This window comes from Micromys minutus (genome assembly GCF_963924665.1).
Source record: "Micromys minutus genome assembly, chromosome: 18".
Taxonomy (NCBI): domain Eukaryota; kingdom Metazoa; phylum Chordata; class Mammalia; order Rodentia; family Muridae; genus Micromys; species Micromys minutus.
Genome location: NC_137953.1, coordinates 47,042,696 through 47,060,038, shown reverse-complemented (window position 1 = coordinate 47,060,038; position 17,343 = coordinate 47,042,696). Strand labels below are relative to the sequence as shown.

Here is a 17,343-nt window from a genome sequence, read left to right as displayed (position 1 = left end):
TTCAAAGATGGCCCAAAGACAATTGCAGTTTAAAAAAAGACAGCTCCTAAACAAGTCAGACAAAAATTTGTTCTTCTACAATACTCTTTCCCAAATTTTACCTTCTTTAAAGAAAATCCTGGACTTCACTCTGATCTCTGTACGAGCTCATTGTCTCTACCTTTTGACTAACTCTAAACTTTATAAAAGATGTCAGAAACTAGCTTTGTCAGCACCATGGCCCCATCAAGTGAAAAATCATATTGTACAAAGTAAGTTCCTAATAAGCATAGTTTTCCAACATGAAATATGTGTCTAAATAAAGACAAAGTCAAGGACAAGAAAGCCTGGAGGTCCTCAGGTTCCTGTCTGTAATTAATGTCTCCTTCCCTTCTACTGAAAACTCTTTTGGTCAGCCTGACTTTATGTTTGCCTTCTCCTAAATAACTTTTCAGGTGGAGCTACTGGCCATCCTGTACCTGAAACTGAGCTATATCCAGCTCGTAAGAAGATCAGCTCAGCTTTGGCCCTAGGCCTCAAGGGGAGACATAGCCTCATAATTTCCTAAACTAAAAAATATTGAGGTCTGGGTCTGTTACTAAAGCTTGGTCCTAGTATGATGTCCAAAATAAGGGCTAGGGTCCATCCCTAGCTTTCTTCATTGGCACCATCCTCTGAGTAGAGGATTGTTTTACAGTTTATACTTTTCATGCATAGAGGGCCCTACCTTGCTTTATTGACATATTCCTCTTTGAGGCACTGTTCAGTTGACCTTCCTGGAAATAGGAAAGAGAGAAGAATGGGCTTCAGGTACTATGATTAATTTTGGCCTTTTTTGAGCCAAGATGTGTAAACTTTGCTAAAAGTCATTCATGTCAGCTGATGATACCAGTAAGCATAGAATGAGCAGTCAGTGTGACTCCAGAGCAGAAGATGGGGTCAGAGAATAGGATTGGATTCTCTGTCCTAACTGTAGATAGGAAGTGTCGCAGGGTTTGTGACATTGCATTTCTAGTACAGAATGAATGAGGACAAGCAAGGGAAACTACACGTTTTGCCTCTTAGGCCTGGTTTCTGGTTTCATCAGGGTCTACTCAGCTGATGTCTAGTGAACAGAGATATGAAAATGTCACACTATGTGCTACATATGAAAGCTTTATTAACAGGCTTGTGTCTGTTGTTCATTTAGCCTATGGGTCAGGGCCTCTCTAGCTTCTTCTTAGTCCTCACCTGAAAAATACAGCTTTGATTCTAATATTACATGTAGCCTCTATGCTAGGAATGGGCTCCACAGCTACATCTATACCTGAGATCTACAAAAATATAAAACTGTAGAAGAACATCTGGAGCCACAGCGCTAATGAAGTTGAGCCAATACTAACTAAATGGGTTTAAATCTCATCTCTTGCTTCTCAATACTTTCTTCACAATCCCTGGTGCCGCAAAAAGAGCCTTTCCACTATTGGCCACTTTGGTGTGCCTTTGTTGTTCGTTTGTTTAGTTTGATTTGGTTAACTTGACATAAACTAAATTCGCTTGGAAGAAGGACCAACAATGAATTGCTGCATTAAGCTGGTGTGTGGGAGTGACTGTGCAGCATTTCTTATTAATGATGACATGAGAGGCTCTGCCTACCATGGGTGGTGCCATCTCTGGGAAAGTGGTCCTTGTTGTATAAGAAAACTAAACAGCGATCAGTGTCCTTCTGTAATCTCTGGTAACTTCTAGCTTCCAGATTCCTGCTTTCCTACATCATAACTGTATCTTGTAAGCTGAAATAACCTTCTTTCCCAAGTTGTTGTTCATCAGTGTTTTATTACGGAAACTGAAAAAGAGACTGGCACCCTTCTTTTTGGTCGACGGCATGTTTTGGGTTAACATTATCAACCTCTGATAGACTCTCACTATCTCAAACTCCAATGCATTTAAATAAATTCATCTCTTTTTGTTGTAAATTGTGACACAGCCCCTTCAGTCACACATCCTGATCACTCACCCAGTCAAGCTTGATTTTTTTTTCCCCTTCTCCAATGTCCAGCAAATCTTGAAACTCCCCAAATAACTGGTCTTACTTATCAAAATTTACCTATGTCCTTCTCTCTTACTTACATTCTGAATGATTCCTTCTGGATTATAAATAAATCTCTCTTCAGTTCCAGATTCTTTTCTTCAGATTACAAATAGTATCCCTCTGAGCTGCCTCTGATTGCTCCACCACACTCACTAAGCTGAGGAGTTCTGTCCTGTTTCTCTTCAGCCCAGTGTCATCATCAGGCAGAAAACATGTTACACTGTCTATTATATTCCTTGCTCTTCTCTGGTCATCCCTTATCCTTTCAGGAGCTGCCCCTGTTTCAGGTCTCTGGCTTACCCAGAGACCTCTCCCCAACAATTCCCGTCTCTCTCCCAACCCCCCTTTCTGTTTTATTCTTAACCTTTCCACTCCAAATAAAGAAGACATCCTCATTCTCATCTATAATTTCTCCATTTTCTTCCCTGCTCTCTCTCCTGCTTTGTGTTCTCTGTAGTTTTGAGGCTAAAATCCTGTTTTCATAACCTTCCTATTTACTGTTCATTCCCACTCTTTTCAGTGTTACCTCAGGTTTGAAAATGTCTGTGCCTGTTTTATGTGATAGCAATCATTACTAACCCTGTGTCTTTCTTGGGATCTTTCTTTTTTTCTGTTACAGTGGGAATTTTTTGTTTTGTTTTGTTTTATTGGCAGCCCCCTTTTAACTTTCCCTGGTTCCCTTTCATCTTTACCAATGACTTTCTTTGAGCTGGTTTTCCCTCTAAAGGGTTCTTTTACTGTTGCAAGAAGCTATTTGTTTTATGTGCTGCTCTGGCTGTCAGGATTTATTGAGAACTTCTTGCTTCTAGTTTGTTGCAGTTACATACCCCAACCTGTTTCTCTTTTTCTTCTTTATTCCCTCTGGATAACAACTCTATCCAGGCCACTGTTGAAATAGGAGGATTTCTTCTTAGCTTGTAGCCTAAATGTCTGGGTGATGATTAAATAAACAATTTCTTGAGTTTTAATCCTAGTCATTTTCTGCACATACAGGAAAAAAACAACAACAAGAATGTTTGAATAAAAATCAGTTTTCATGTTTGCTGTTTTTTAATGTAAAGGTAGTTGTATTGTCGGAGTTCTGTCTTCTGTACGCTTCTGCTTCCTAGTAGCTGCTTTAGTTTGAACTGCTCTTCTGATGGACGTGGGCACTGGTGTTGGGGTGAGAAGGGAAGTTAGCTAGGAGGACCAGCAGCCTCCCAAACCAGTGTCTCTGTGGTCCAGACTGTTGGTCAGCATTCCTTCTTTAGAGTACAGGAACAGAAGGGGAAAGGCTTTCTATACCTTTTCTCCATAAGCAGGTGCTGTTTCCTTGGAGCAGCATCATTAAATGATTATGTGAAGCTTAGCTGTATTCCATCAGCCTAGAACTTAGTGGGAATTCGTTAAGCATTCTGGCAGTGGCTGTGTTTGGATCTAGATTTTGGCATTGTGAGTTGTTTTTACGACTTTTTCATTATAAGCCTTTTAATGGGTATGTGGGTGAGATTGTGGTGTATTACTCATCAAATTACATCTTAACATTTAAACTTTAAAAAAAATTTTTTTGCTTGTGGATGGCTTACTAAGTTCTGAGAAGGAGGCACATCTTCTTTCATCTTATTTTTCTTAGTTACACATGAGGTTTTAAAATTTAAATATATATGGTAACCAAGGACCAACTTATTTCTGAAGTCAGAAAGTTTGCTAATCTTCTTTTGTATTAATATACAGAAAATTATTTCTATAACTAAATGATTTCCAGCACCTCATATAGTCATGGTATTTAATATATTTTCACTTTTCTATTGGTATATTCCTTACACCCTCATTCCTGGACACGAACGATTTGTAATTAAAAATGTTGTATGTGCTTGGGTATTTTGTCAGCGTGCATGTTTGCACTGTGTGTGTTCCTTGTGCCCACAATGGCCTGAAGAGGCCATGAGATCTCACGGAGCTGGAGTTTCAGATGCTGTGAACCACGAGCAGTGTGCTAGGAATTAAACCCTACAGAAGAGCAGCCAGTGCACCGACCTGCTGAGCTCTTTCTATAGCTGCTAGCTGTGACTGATTTAAGGAAGTTTGGAGATTTCAGTGTTAGATTAGTGAGTCTCAGCCGCACTTTTTAAGGGGGGCAGGAATTTAGACTCATCATCTGCACTGCTATCCAGGAATATATGGAATGGTTCTCTGCTGATGTCTGTTCAGTAGGATTTCTGGCATGGTGCCGGCTTCCCATTTGTTGTGAGTGTAAACTTGCAGTTCATAACTTATTGAGTGCAGTCACAGTATGCTGTGAAAGATAGAGTTGTAGTCTTCGGCTATTGCCGTCTTAGTGAAAAGTTTTAATTGGGACAAAAAACTGCCACCCAGTTCATGATTTAACTCATTGCTTAGTAGTGTTAACATTATTAATATGACTTTTTGCCTTCTGTCTTTCTGATTACCTTTTCTGGTGAAAAAGTATAGGAGAAGTCCAAGACAGGACAAGAAAGCGTGAAGTCATTGGATGAGATAGAAAAATGGTTCCCGCAGTAATAATATCAGCACATATCTGATATATGTGATGTGTACATTCCCTAGGTGACTGGTTTTTTTAAGGTAGTTTAGGTTGTGAATGACTGTGTACTTTAGGCTATAGAAATAGGGGGTGGTTCTGTGTTGGTAGTACAATGCAGTAAATATATCTCAGGAGAAATCTGATGCCTAGACTGGAATAATGGTACACTCCAGCTTCTATAAAAGGCAAGAATCTTTTACCTACACCATTCTTTTCCATCTCCATTTTTACTCAACTTTCAGTTCTCTGCCCAGTGTTTACATTCAGAATCATTAGTGCTCATCCATTCTAGATAGGCTTCTTTATAAAAGTTATTCCTGCATTTGAATTATTTATAATTAAAATATATGTGTGTATTTTGTCAGCACATATGTTAGCACCATGTGTGTTCCTTGTGCCCACAAAGGCCAGAAGAGGGCTTTAGCTAGGTTGTTTTGATTTTTCCTTCTTGTGGATTACTGACAGTAGCCAATGGTAAGGAATATGTGGAAACATGTTCTTTGTAATAATGACAGGATAGCAACAAACGGTTACATTGTCAACTACAAACCTTCCTGCTTACTTTCAGCAAATGAGCAATATGTGGATATTTGAGATATACCTTTTAAAATTCTGCTATGTGAGGTTAGTTGTTCACTTCTGTGGTCTGTTTCTATTCCCATTCCCCCCATTAAATTGTCTTTTAATGGCATCAGCAGTTGCTCATCAATCTTTCGATATGTAAAGACTGCTGTGTCCATCCTCTGTCAGTCTGTAAGTGTATCATGACATGGATAGAATTGTTACCTTTTCTGGTAACAAAAAAGCCTAACATAAATCACTAAGAAACATTTGTAGTCAGCCATGAGACTATACAAATCACTGTGAATTATAACTAATGCAACAAGGTTACAGAAACCACTTTCTGTGAGAGCAAAAGTGTGTTTCTACTTCCTCTAGTAAGGCTGAGTTATTTTAATATTATTGGTTAATCAGCTTGTATGTGGACTAGGGTAGGAATTCACATAGTAAAAGTTCTTGGAGATAATTGATCATATGGACGGAGCACTAATGCTTACGCTAACTATGGAGATTGCATTTAGTCTGCATTGCTGTGATGTGATCAAAATAAATCTGTTATTTGCTAATTGTAATGTTATACTTATATGAACATGCATATTGAAATTATATATACATATAAATCCCTTTCCTGGTAAGGTCTGTCTTGTTCAGTTCAAGCTGCCTTCAAACTTGCCGTATAGCCAGGCTGGCCTCAAACATATGACCCCAGACTCAAAGGCCCTGTGCTTGTAGGCATATATACCCATGCCCAGCGTCCTCTTTCTAATTGCTCTTGGTTAGTAGTATACTGATTTTAAACTTTTCATAACTCAACATCTTTATTGAAAATTTTATACCTTATTTTTTTATTTAGTCGAAGGCATGTTTCCCCTGAACCTAGTAATGACACTTATGTCATTTTCATATAAAGAACCCAGAGTTTTCCTAAGCATTCATTTATTTTTTTGTATTGTATGTTCTTGGGAAATTAATTGTGAATAGATGTTTATAAGTTTTTTAGTATGTTGCAAAGAACAGTCTTTATTGTAGCTCTTCTATTATCTCTTGGATAGCAATCATAACATTCTTGTTGAAGAGTTTGATTGTAGTATACAATTTTAATACAGTTAAAGAGTTATGCATTTGATATATAAATTTATCTTGATACCAGAATTATTTTTTCTATTAAAGTACTTTATTCATGACATTCTGATTGAACAACTTCTGTTAGTAGCCATGACAAAGCACAAGTGTAGAACGTTGGTTTTTTCTTAGGTAGCTTACCAGCTGAGATCAAATTCATCCATTTTTAACAACATTGGCATTTCAAAATAATATATGATTACATTCATAGTTCTATGATTCAGAGTTTTCAGATGTCAATCTTGAAGGAAATGCACGTAGGCTACCATTGTACTTCCACTGCTGCTTATGTGTGACCATCCGATGTCTTCACATATTCAGTTTCTTAGAGAATAGTAAGTGTTGTTTCAAACTGATAAGAATTTCCCCATTTAAATAATATTATTTTTCTTGTATTTTAAGTTCATTACTTTTTATTAGTTTACCACCTCTATATCATGAAGCTAAAGGTTATGAATGATAAACTCCCATGTAGAGCAGAACATACTTTTTATTCCTAACTTTGAACTTGTAGAACCTCTTTTTTTTGCAGTGAATTCTGGACTCCTTTGAGAGCTATTCCAGATTTGGCATCTGAATATTGAAGCAGTCAGTGGAGACGTGAATTGCTGCCCCTGGCTGTGGCTGAGTATGAGGAGATACATGCTGACTCCAGCTCTACAAGTGCCTGTGTGGTGTGCAAAGTTCGCAGCTCGTAGATTTAAATCATTGCTGTTTTGACTTAAATAGCAGATGATTTATCTATAGTAGTAGCAATGTGTTGAGCATTAAAAATAATAGAATTTTACACAAAAGCAAACCAGTTTAGCTTTTAGCTTGACTCTCACCTAAATATCAGGCTAATATTACTTATTAATTTGAGAATTATTGATTTAAATATGTTTAGCCTTTGAGATTATACATTACAATAAATATATTTTTGTGGCTAGTCTGTTTCCCTCTCTCTTGGTCTAAGCCAGCATGTCCTTGAGTTGTACATTCTGTATTCAACTGTGGAGCATTCTGTCTTAATCCATGGTCCCTTATTCAGAGATGTCTTTACCAGTGGAAATTAAATGCAGCGGGATTGGAGGCAACCTGCAGCTTTGTATTGTCTAACTTCTGATTGTATGCTATTAGAACTGAATTGTAGAACCATCATATTTAAATGGGTCACCACATTCTACTGGAGGCATTCATCTGGAAGAGCCAGTATTACTGTTTAATGTTTTCAGAACTAACACTAGTTATATCAAAACCAACAAATTAGGCAATAACTGAGTCTACAGGGTACAAAAGAACGTCACCCTCTGTTCTGATAAACTGTTTCCTTCTAAGTACATGTTCATAGTTAACATGATCACCTTGTCAGGTAGGCTTATCAGGGACGGGGTCCTCACATGAGCCACTTCGGTAGATCCAGTAGTAACTGTGAACTAAAACCTGTAGTTTAGAATCTGCTGGATGTGTCAGAAAACTTAGGCAACTGTATAAATGAAGTTCCACCGGCTACTTTAACTTATGTGGATAGTCATTTTGAACTGAATCATGGATGTGCCTTTCCAAGATCTTAAAGCTCAAGATGAAGCGTGTAATGAGTGGTTTGTAGATGTGCGTGAACTCTATCGTCACGTACAGGTGACAAATGAAAGGTTCTACCTCATAGAATACTCACAAATGCCTTTTCTACTAATAAATGGGGTTGTAGGAGTAGATCATAGAAAATAGAGAACAGCGATAAGGATAAGCTCCCACACGATGGCTGGGAATCTGCTGGTGGGATGGTACTTTGGCTATGTTGTTGCATGATTATTTGCGTAATTGAACAGAGAAACAAAATGCCATAGTTCCTTCGAATAGAACACTTCATTTGTGTGTGTGTGTGTGTGTGTGTGTGTGTGTGTGTGTGTGTGTGTGTGTGTATACCTGGTATGCTGTGCATATACGTTGCAGAATGGATAGAAATACCAGTGATGTATTGATATTTTGGTTGGCCATGAGAGGAGATTGAAGTTGACTTAGAGGGAAATGAAATGATTTTTTAAATTAGTAAGGATCTGTGGAGTGAACTAGCTTGGTTTGGTGAGACAGCAACTTACCAGTCTGATTAGAGGCCTGCAGTACATACTATAGTGATGATTGATTAGTAAGAGGTTTGTTTTTTTGTTTTTTTTTTTTAAATATCAATTCCTGGAAATTTTATGTCCCCCATTTCTTCTTTTTTCCTCCTTTCCTTAATTGAAAACTTGTGCTGATTATCTATTTTGTTGGGTAAGTCTAATTTATAGAAAAGGGTTCCAAGCTTGTAGATATCATCTACATAAAGTATTGTTTTAGTTGATAGTGAAAATACATGCACACAGGCACATACCTGTGTATGTGTACTGTGCACACACATTCACACACTTGATAAAGCTTGTTGTGTAAGGGAAGAGGTGGGGAGGAGAAAAGAAGGAAAGAGAATGGATATGAAAACCTTTTTATCTTTTAGGCTCATATAAAGGAAATGTGATTCTTCTCTATTGAGAAATTCTGTCTACAGGCTAATCTCCTAACTTTGATCTAGGTTATTCTAGTTGCTGTTGTTTCAAAAAGGCTCTTTCTAGTAAGGGCTAGTGTGGCAGTCCAGAGCTACCTTGTCCTGAATAGACCTCACACCGGGGAGACCCTTCTGTCAGTGAATTGTATCTCAAAGTTTTATTGACTTTTGTGGAAGAGAATCATCAAACATAAATCTCACCAAGGATGTTCTCCAGTCATAGTAGCTGTAGCTCCAGCAGCAATTCAAAGGACCCACACTTTGTAAAACAAATAAAACAGTGCTGTGAGAAGTTTGTGTTGAGCAAACAGAATTTTCTTAAACTTTTTTAGGAATGAAAGTGGAGAATTCAAAGTATAGTTACAGACAATAGAGTTTTTGAGGCTTTTTTTTTTTTTTTTTTCTGTTGCCATAAGTGTTTCTCTGGATTAAGGAATATTTGTTTTTTCCTGGCTAGGTAGTATAATGCAGATGATTTTTGATTGCTTGAGTTCTTTATTATTTTCGGGGCGAAATCTTCCATCTTATTATTATATCAGCAGTTGCTGTACCTGGTTTCTATTCACTAAGAGGACGGGAAAGAGTATTAGAGATGGTCTGAGTGTCTGCCTTGGGTTTATGATTCTGTTCCTCCTATTGCAGAACATAGGCCCTCAGAATCTGTGTGATGTGCACTCCACAGACATGATTTTGCTTTCAACTGTGATGACACTATAATTGATCAAACATATTCTTTCTAGGAATCATCAATTCTTCTTGGAGTTTGAGGCGATGTCATGTTCATTTGTCAACATGTCACTCCAGGGACACAGGTGCAGTGAATTTATGGGGAAGTGCCTCATGTTTCTCCAAATCACATCAATATGAAACAGGAAAAAAAAAAAAAAAAAAAAAAAAAAACACCCCAAACCTGTGGCTTTGGATTACCCCTCAGAGGGAGAACAATTAAAATCTCAGTGCCTGTGGCATTTCCACATGATGAGGTGCGGGAGGACAGCAGAGTTTGGGACTCGAGAACACTACAATGCTATAGCGTTTCTTCTCTGGCAGAGAGAATATTACACATTTTAGTCAAGTGCATGATTAACTTTGACATTTGGAAATAGGACTTCATACAAAAATAAGCTTGGTAGTTTTGCATGTTTAATTAAGATGTTTAGTTCTTGTCAAGGCTGCTGTCCCCCTCCCCCCGTGAAGGGCAATATATTCTCAACTTCTGAAATTTCAGAAACCTGTACTTAACCTTTAATCGTTATTCCATTTACATGGAAATCTGATTAACAACTTTTAAAGTTCATGAGCTCCTAGTAAATGCAATTAAGACCTTTTGGGGGTTTGCTATTAAGAGCTGGCATTTAAGGAAGACTAGGATCTGGCTACTGTTGCTGTCTTCTCCATAGCAGGATGTCTTAAGCAATTAGCAGAGAACATAAAGTACATGAATTGTACTGTATTGCTTGTGCGTTAACATGGTTGCTATTTAAATAGTTTGCCATCTTTTCCCTCTCTCTAACTTGCTTCCGACCATGAGCTCATTACTGAGTGGGCGCACGGTGCCAAGGGTAAGTAGGTGGAGCTGTGTTCTGCAGTAGTGCAAGCAATAGTTACAGCCCCTCCTCCATGCAGTGTTCTCCAGTCCTGTTTACAGTGTGCAGCCTCATCCTGTGTGTGGTCACATTCATCATCCTGCCTTATGGAATTTCTACCATTTCACCACTGGGTACAGTATTAGAAATGCAATTAAGGTATACAACTATTTTCAAAGCTCAGGTACTTCAGCTGCTGCCCTTGAGTTATAGGTGCAGAAAGGAGGAACGTTTGTTGGCTCAGCGGCATGTAATATAATTTATAGGCTGACATATGTGTTGATGCATACAGGTTGGGTGACAAATAGTTCACAGTGGAAAGGGTTATATTGGATCATATGCTACAAATCACAACTTGTTTTTATTTCACTTAGGAGCAGAATTAGTTCCCACTGATGAATGTATCTAAGTAATGCAGTACTTTATGTGTGTCAGAGCACTGCTTTTTAGTATTTAACGACAATAAGTAACACAATGAGGTCACATATGAAGAGATATAGCTTTTTAAAGAATACTTGCACCTTCATAGATTTCAGTATTGTGAACGTTTTATGATCGGACATGGCCTGTGAATAAGAGATCAGAATAAAATAAGGAATTATTAAAAATAAACTCAGATGAGAAAATGAATCTAAAATAATTTTTAGACGAGAATTATCAGTTCTCCATTTTTCAACCCTAGAGTTTCTATCTTTACTATAAACTAATTTAAATCATCAATGTAGCTCATTTGATCTACCTTTGAATTTATTATCAACCTCTTTTGTAACAGATAAATGAAATAATTTAGTTCCATGTTTTGAATTACCACATAGCTTCTTAGTATAAATAGAATATCTAATAAAAAAACCTAATATAGATGTGAAATTTTTTGTTGGAGATAGAATTTTTCTTGAAAATATAAGCTTACAAGAAATCTAGAGTGAGTGGTTTTAATTACAAAGAATTTAAAATAATAGTTGAGCTTTATATGAAATTGTGGTAATACACAGTTTTAGGCAACATGCTTTCTTACCAAGTTATACAAGGAGGTTAAGTGGCAGGTCAAAGTTAAATATCCTGCTGTAGATGGTTAACTGACAGGTCTGGAAAAACATCTGTGAAGGTGGCTGGTGATCCTGGAAGTACTTAAAAGTGCAGAAAAGGCGTTGTGGGCAGGATGGGAACTGGTTGGTTCTTACAGGAGCAGAACAACTTAGGAATCCAGGGAGTCCCCTAGTTAGGGACAAAAGGCATATATATTCAGAGCAGGGTACACAGGGTCTTGATTCTGAATAACGAATTGTGGTTTTTCTTGGGTACTCCTTTATTTATCTCTACATCCAGGTGCTATATTCTTAGTGCTTTCAAACTTCATTACCTCCAGTCTTAACAGTGTTTCTCTCAAACCCCAATAGGCCAATGCTTAGCATACTTCCTAGCATTCTGTAGATACAAATAAATGTTAATTGAATCTGGATGTGTACCTGTTATTTCTGAGATCTCATTTTGAATGAATTATAAGCGATTTTTAATGTGTGTCAATAGTCACATGTTACAGATAACCAATATGAAAGAGTCTTTAGTAACTAAACTGCTAATTGAAAATGCTGGGTCTTAGGCACTTAATTGAATAAACTGTCTCCAGAGAGCAATTTGGCTCTTTTCCAAGATGCATTAACTCTTTGGGGTCATTAGGGCAGCACTTATCTCATTGGAGCAGAAATTTAATAAATGCTACTCCCATGATGTGAGTAAATTAATGTACCTGAGAAAGCCTGAAGTTTCACCATGGGTGCTGTAGCTCTACCCTGGGGAGCTCATCTGTGAATGTGGAACATCAGTGAGGAGCTGCCCTTTAGATTATATTGCTTTCAATTTAGGTAACCTACTAGCAAGCAGAGCTGTTAGGTATCCGAGATACAAAGAAAAGCTTCAGCTTGAACTCAGAGAGAAGGTTATAAAAGCCCAGGAACAGGAAACAGACAAAACGAAACACAAAAGAAGGAAAACAAACCCCTGCAGGAAAAATCCTTGTAGAAAGTCCAGGAGCTGTAAGGCTTTAACTGGAGTGAGATAGCTGTGTCCATAGTGAAGGTGGACAGTGATCCTGGAAGGCAGGATCATGATGTCTTGTATAGAAGTTTTACTCAGATTTATTATTGCAATGTATAGTCTGTGTAATATAGATGTATATACACAGAAATGAACAAGTCTGTACATACCTGTATGAACTATGAGCTAAAAAAACAAAAAGTTTTTGTAAAGTGCTGTTTCCTTGAATATGTCATTTCATCACCATGTGAATATGGAATTCTTAGTTCCCCCACTAACCTAACATTAGGCATATGGCCAGCCAGCCTCTTGCAAATATCTTACATTTGGCTGTGAGACTATTGATGAGTAATATTAATCTGTTCTACTCATCAAAGTGCTGCTGGCAAGATAGATACAGCTAGTTGTTATTATAAGGCTAAGGAGCAGTTGCATAAAAAGGAGGATGGAATTAGTATTACCACCGGAAGCCAAAATCTCAAAGCTCTCTTTTCCTAGTTTTAGAAAACTCTGTATGCATAACTACAAACTTTCCATAGGTAATGTGTTAAATAAATAAGATTAAATGGTAAGTGAGGAGTTCATTCAGAATGATGTTTACTAGTGTTTCAGGAATTTATAAATTTCAGATTTTGTAGCTTCATGACATCATGGAATTTCTAAGGAACACAGCAGTAACTGCTAACCCAAGAGTACAGCAGCAGAACCGCCTGCCCTCATATCAGTTTCTCTCTTCTGTAACGCTGTGCACATTCTTGCTTGGTCAAGAGAGCCAGGCAGCATTCTAGGTCCTCCAACGTGTGTTGAATCATGGTCTCATTTGTGTGTGTGTGTGTGTGTGTGTGTGTGTGTGTGTGTGTGTATGTGTGTATGTGTGTATGTTTCAACATTTTTTTCCAGTTATGTCTTTTCTTCTCTTCAGTTTGACCTTGCACTTACAAGATCAGTGCAAACACTCATAAATTTTCGAATTTGTTTTTAAACTCTAAATCAATAATTTTAGAAAAATTTGGCTATTTAAAAATTTTATTTAATTTAAAAATGTTTTATTTAAAAATATATTTAAAAGTATAAAGGAAATCAGTACCCGAAATAAGAAGGGACTCAGAGCCTAGGAATGTGGGATTATCTTGTATAGAGTTTCTTGGATGGATGTATTTTATATTAAATGTGATGGTTTTTGTTCCAGAGTTTTGATTTTATATGGCATTGATAAAAGGGAAATCTGAATGTCTACATATGTGTTTAAAATATTTACATGCGGTTTGGAAGATACCCTGCATTGCCTACCAAGATGTAGAATAATCATGAAATTATATAACTTTCCTATTTTATTTTAGTTTGATGCTGGGGATTGAACACATTCCACCAGTGATCTGTGCACCATGCTGCTTGTTAAGTTTTTACTGCCAGGCATCTGATGTTTGTGTCAAGATTCTAATTTAGATGACTTCACCTACCCAATTTAGTCACATTTCCATCAGTTTCTGAATAGGAATATTTATAGTTCTTTTCTTGAGATATTTAAAACTGTACCTTTCCTAATTCTTTACCTAAAGAAAATGTTACTTGTTTTGAAAGAAAGCATCTTTGGCTAGTCACAAATGGGATGCAAACAGTGTCAAGCAAGCGCAGCAAACTAGTGCCGTAGCCGTTGGCCTGTTGCTCAGATCATGCTTTTCCCTTTTGGGTTTTACTTGTTTTACAGATTTGTATATCGAGGACTAATTTATATTCGCTTTACGTGGTGGCTGTTTTCAATTTGCATATAGCAGCCTACGTATCAAAGATCTTATTGCATGTTTTATACCTTAATTTAATATGTCAGTGCTGGTGTTTGTTGTATGGATCTATAATAGAAATAAATAAATGAATAAATATAATGCCATAAGAAACATGTAAATTAAGGACCAACAGTATTGAGGAATTTTTGGTAATTACTTACTTAGCAATGTGGGAAATAGTGTTTTTGGGCTTAATAGAAGGGAACTGCGGGAAAATAGGAGGGGAAAGGGAGGGAGAGTGTCCTGCAACTCTGGCACTAGTCTTTCGAGGATTTATCTATTAGGAGTAGGGGTGATCTATTCTAGGATTCCAGAAAGGATAAAGCACTTATATATCCAGGGAATAATGATGGAGGTGGTGGGTTCACATTGATGGGGAAGTACAGTACAACTCAAGGGGAATTTATTTTGAACTCAGATTGAACTGTCATTGATGTTTGGACATACTGGAATAGAAAGTGAATCCATGATTTGTTGAGGAAAACTATATGGAAGAACTAATTTGTTAGAGGGGACAAGAATGGCTATACATATAGAGAGGTAACAGAGTCATTAATCCATGAGGACACATAAGAATGTATCAAACAATAGTTATTTGGTGCAAGAATTGTGTTCATAGATATATCAGTTGGGACTGGGCACCACACAGTCTCTTGTTCTCTACATTTGATCAGTTAAGGCTTTCTCTAATAAGCCCTATCTGTTTCAAAGAGAAATTTCTGTGATGAGAGGTTATAGCTAGACTAATTGTGGGGAAGGGGGAAATATTTAGCAGGTTCTTAGGGATCATACTGGTTTAGTTAGTTAGTATCTATAGATTCTCTTCCAAGATTCATTACTTCACTAGCCTTGGGCAATTGCTTATTACACTAGCCCCAAGATCATACATACATACACACATATATAGCTTACATTTTATGGAAAGTTGTGTTTTCGGGCTCAGGAAAACAGGGGGGGAATCTAGGAAGTGTTTGGGGGAGCAAAGGAAAAGTTGCAATTGGTTTAATTATAATTAAAAATTATTAAAGCAGTTTTACATTTAAAGCTAGGAGGTTAGTGCGTGTGTGGGAGAGGGAGGACCTTCATGGAAACAAGGGGAGGGGGAGGGTGGTTGGGAGTAGGGTGAAAGGGGATAACCTTTAAAATATAAATACAGAGCATATCCAATAAAAATGAAAAAAATGTGTAAAAATAAAATGTCAACTGCAGAAATAACTGCTTGTATCTGAAACTAATTTAAGTTTCAGCAAACTTGATTTTACCATTAAAATGTGAGTAAAGTTAAGTCAAGCATGCCTTTAACACGTGGGAACAAAATTTGTGAGAGACATCAGCAGTAAACCATACCATGGCAATGGAAACCAGAGATATGAAGGCCACTTTTAGAACTTTGGGACCTAAAGACAAAAAGGAATTAAAGATTTCAGATAGCAAGCATGTAATGACCAACCATACATTTTGTCGAGAAGATGGAAGTAGAATTTGTTTAAAGATAATGACATAGGGAGAGAAATAGCAGACAAACAGTGATGCAAGACAGTAATTCAGGGACGGTACTGATGCGGGGGAAAGAGCACTGATGGCGAGATGCCTGGGTTTGGGGGAATGCTCCTTAGTTATGCACTGCTTGCTCAGTGATTTATTGTGCAAGGTCAGCGATTCTGCCCTGCAATGTTAAGCAATGCCTTACAACAATTGCTTGGCTTAATGTAACTTTATGCTTTATCAGGAGCCTCTTTCTGTTGTGTTGGTGATAAGTCTAACACGCGACACTGCGAATTAGTAAAGATCTTTCTATGCTGTATCTCTTTGAAATTATTTTTGAGTTTCCTAGCTTACTTTTGATCATATATAGCTGAGTATCTTCTAGCAGCTCTCAGTCCACAGCTTGATCAATTTTTATCGTTGACCTACATGTAAATGGAGACTCAAATCTGTCTCCCTCATATTAGATCCTTGAGGAGATGGTATTTGTTACTATATTGTCTTATGAACTTGGTGGATTGTACTCTAACAGTTCCATAAATCAGTAGAGCATTTCCCCATTCTCTTACAATATTTTATGGTTTCATTGAACAGTTTTTATTATACAGAAGCTGTTGACACCTATAGTCCTGTTCTTAAGAGTTTGAATGTGTAGCCCTGTAACATCCTGGTCATGATCAGAATTTGGACTCACTCAGAACAGGTAGAAACTGGCCATTTGCAATTTTAAGACCTAATCCTAATTCTACATCTTCAACTACAAAATATAGATAGAAATCCAGACTTAATAGATTTGTGACTCAAAAGAGTGATGTTGTTTAAAAAGCTTCTGATGTTTAAATACTGAGTATTATGTTTGCTTGTGGCAGAGGCTTAATGCTCATAGGCGTCAGAATTGCTTTTTGATAATGATGATATTTAAAATAGACTAGTGTTCAGTGAGGGAGTAAATAATCAGATGTGACCCTAACTTTCTGTAAAGTGTTTCCTTGTCTCATAGGTAGGTTTTTCTTTTGGTTGGTCTTCTTCTTCTTATTCTTCTTCTTTCCTCCTCCTCCTCCTTCTCCTCCTCCTCCTCCTCCTTCTCCTCCTCCTCCTCCTCCTCTTCCTCCTCCTCCTCCTCCTCCTCCTCCTCTTCTCCCTCCTCCTCTTCCCCCTCCTCCTCAGAATCGAGTTCAACTGCATTGGCGTTATTAGGTATTCTTAGAAACTATTGTGCTTTCTGATTTCTATTTTTTTCACGGATGTGTTTAAAATTCTGCTTACTATAGTTAATCCTAATGCAGGCTCTCATCCTTGTCACTTTGTAATGAGTTGATATCATAAGGGTTTTGTTTTGGAAGTTAATCATCAAAATCAGTTGCCTTTTCCCCCTAATTTCAAGGTAAATAGCAAGTAAGGGTTTTCAGGTCAGAAGTACCTTACTCAGCCCCATTTCCTAGGCCTTCCTTGATAGCTTTGCCCTCATGCTTATGTAGAGTGCTGGCTGCATGAAGGGTCACTGCATGGACCCTGCCATTAGTTCCCCAGGGACTACTTTCCAGCTCCAAACCTCTCTGAACCCATAACCTAACACATCTCAACAGATTAATGCCTTGCCTAGAGCACAGTAAGTGCTCAGTAAATATTATGCCATTGCTGCTAATGCTGCTGTTCTTTGG

At 37.5% G+C, this 17,343-nt stretch overlaps 1 protein-coding gene across 1 annotated transcript in view; it reads left to right on the top strand.

Annotated features, from left to right (window-relative positions):
* EXOC4 (exocyst complex component 4) overlaps positions 1-17,343 on the top strand; it is a 715,182-nt gene that overhangs the window by 172,981 nt on the left and 524,858 nt on the right. The gene's annotated exons all lie outside the window — the stretch shown is intronic.